Raw genomic sequence first — 3,499 nt, forward strand, 5'->3', positions numbered from 1 at the left:
GGCTATGGTGCACCCCTCTCGGCCTTTTTTTGCTTTTTCCTGAAGGGCCAGCACCACCGGCCGACCCTTTCCTGGCCGCTAGGGCCTCGATGCTCGACCTACCCTTACGTTGAGCGACCCTTTCTTTAAAGGCATCTAGTAGACCATTTTCCCGAGGAGCATCTTGGTTCATGATTTCTGCAACAATAAGAAGCAAAGTGTTAGTTAAAAACAAAGCAACCAAGCGAGACTAGGGAAAACCAGCATACCCTTAAAGGACGCTTAACAAGACACTTTCGCATACACGATTATCAGCTTCCGTGTAGAGATTTTCCTTGGGAGCTTATCGAAGAGAGAAAGGATCTCTTGCTCCATTCCTTAAACTTCTGAGGCTTCCTATTCCAACACGTAGGAAACCTCGATCGACCGACTTCGTCAAAGAAGTATGGCATGGTTTCCGATTGAATGAAGACTTTGAAAAATCATTCTTTGAACTTTTTGTATGAAGTGGTGTAGAAGCTGAAGAGGATATTGACCGACCGACTGATCAGTGTATGCCATAGAACAGGCTCGGCCGGGTGGGAGGTATAATACCTCAAAAAATAAGAAGGGGTTGGATGTAAACGAAGAACGCCACATATCAAGCGGAAGGCCTAGTTTGATGCCCAGGTGTTGGGATGAAGCTGGGTAGGAGCCACATTGAGCGCCTTAAGGACACCCATCATGAAGTTGTTGAATGGTAAAGAAACATGTAAGTCTGAAAAAAAAGAAAAGAATACATATAGAAGAAAGGTGACTCGGTGGGAGACCGACCTAGACATAAGGTCTCGGTCGGTAGACACAGCTCGACCCTAAGGAAGTTATGGCTAGCATCCGCCTTCAGAATCGGGAACCTGTCCAAAAAATCTGCGACAGAGGTCTCAGTCGTAAAGACAGAGGTGATCCTAATTACCTTAGAATCCACCCAGTCAATCTCGAGGGGGGAGATAACCTGATCAAGGAAGTCCGACCAGTCGACAACATCACCCGGGTTGTCCCCTCTAGCCACCTTCTCCACAGGGCGCAACACTTGGATTGCACTGACTGAAAGAGGCTCGGTCGTGGAGGAGCCAAAAATAGAAGACGAAGATGAAGACAAAGAAGAAGACGAAGAAGAAGAAGGACGCACGGGACGAGGAGAATGGCTAGCCGAAGAAGAAGAAGAGGTAGGCCGAGACAGAGAAGACATGACTAACCTTATGAAGGTCGAAATACAACAACTTGGGAGGACGAGAAGTGTTTGGGTCTCAGAGAAAATGCTGAGTAATAACACAGTGTCTCGACATTGTTGGGACAACTATTTATAGCCCTCAAGAGTCTCGGGAGGCAAAGCGTCGCAACCATCTCAGTCGTTAGATCTTTTCGATGAAACGGTCATTGTCGCTTGGCGCCCAAAAAACCCGTCATCAATGCAGGTCACGTCATGCATTAGGAGCCGCCTGACATCATATTAGGCATCAAGAACCCCAATCGTCACACCTAACTTAGAAGCCCGACTGGCACAAATGTACCGGTGAGGACCGTACAACTGATGTCACATCTTGATCCCCATCACTGGGCTGACCTAGGTAAAGGCCCACGTCCGTGAGGCCGACCGACAGTACAAGTCCAATTACGCTCAATCAAGGTCGGCAAAGCTAATCCACAATTAAGAGCTAGGTAATGCAGCCCTAAACGTGGTCCAAATCCTTAACCTGACCCAATAAGAAAAGCCCACCAAAGGTAATATAAAAAGCACATATTCTAAGAATAAGGTAAGTCATCATATATAGTTCTCTAAGAACCGAGTATTGAACGTCTTTGATGACTTGAGTGTTGGAGTGCCTTCTACAGGTACCCTCCGAGTTTGGATTACGAAAAGATCGAGAGCCCATACAAGGAAGGAAGAGCGAGGAGTTTGCAAGGAAGGGAGCTTAAGGACTGTGCGACCGGCTGATAGAAGGAGATAAAAGAATCCTCTCAATAGTTCTCTAGGTCGTAACCTTTATACGAGAACATAATTCATTTTGTAAAACAACAAATAATTAATAACCTTGAATGAAATAGTTCTACAAACAAACACATGTCACAAGAGAAATTGTTTCATAGTTATAAACTATCATAACTTCCATTAATTTGGGAAAGGTTAATTAACTTGTGAAGAAAATCTTGTCCCATTATTGCTCTAAGATTTGATCCCCCACTTCTAGTTCACCTTCAATGACCTTAATGGCATTGTTGTCCAAGTAAGTTGGGAGGACAATGGCTAAAATAGAAGAGCAATTTAGCTCATGACAAACATCAAAATTTAGTTATCCAATGAAAGTTCTAGTGCATAAGGTCTATAAACCTCACCTATTCCCCACCATCCATTTCTTGAAATTATGTTTTTAAAGTTTAAGGTTTTTACTAACGTTGCCCTACCTATGAGTAATCACCATAGAATAACGAAGAAACGAAATTAAAAGAGGTGTATTATTTGATAACATTAGCAAAAGTCCCACGTAGAACTTAATAAAAAGATAAGGAAGATTCATGATTGTGATTCACTTCAAACACATACCTCATCTGAAGGCCTATACTTAATAACACTTAATGTATCATTACTTTATTGCAACTAGTATTGTCTTGCATCACTTGTTAGCTAACCAAAATGAGCAACATACTTTACTTGTGTAGGGCAAGAAAATGGCCCAGGAACACTAGTGGATATGTGGAAAGAAAATTCATAAATAACAATGTTTATGGCTTTACTAAAATTTATGCATGAGAGTTCTCTTAAGCCCTTATAATTATTGTAAGTTAGATAATAGTTATAGACTTTTAGGCTTTAACTCATTATTTCATACTTTTAGGCTTTAACTCATTATTTCATATGGATAGTTATATCTCATTTACTATTGAATTTCATTTCTATTTCTTCAGGGTGATTACAGAAAGCTTATTGTTGTTAGAGACTCATCATAGGACACATATAAGCATATTGTGTCCAGTCATTCATTTGATGACACACTCATGACTATTTTATGACAAGTGTACCGAGTCAAAAGTAATAATTTGTCCTTAAGGATGGATATTGAACTCATAAAGAAAAATTATTTAAAATCCTAATAGTAGCATTCACTAAGTATAAAAATATGTCCAATAATTTGATTTGAAAGATATTGACATAAGTTTGCATGAAAATTAAATAAAAGCAAAGTAAATGATATGAATGAGTCAATTAGGAAAATGGGGAATGAGGTTAATCCTTCTTACTCGTTTGTAATTTCAATGAATAAAAACTTATAAAATTCCATCTTGATTGACATCGATGCACATATAAAAATCATTCATATGGATTCTTCGCATACAAAATTATTAAGAGAGTCTCCTAAATATAAATTCCTTACATATTTATAAAAACTCCTTATCATTACAAATAGATGTTATAAAAAAATTAACATTTCAAATTTATTCCTAGCATTCAAATATGTTAAGCATTATCATTTAGGTTTGATAC

Source organism: Phaseolus vulgaris, chromosome 10 (assembly GCF_000499845.2).
Source record: "Phaseolus vulgaris cultivar G19833 chromosome 10, P. vulgaris v2.0, whole genome shotgun sequence".
NCBI lineage: Eukaryota > Viridiplantae > Streptophyta > Magnoliopsida > Fabales > Fabaceae > Phaseolus > Phaseolus vulgaris.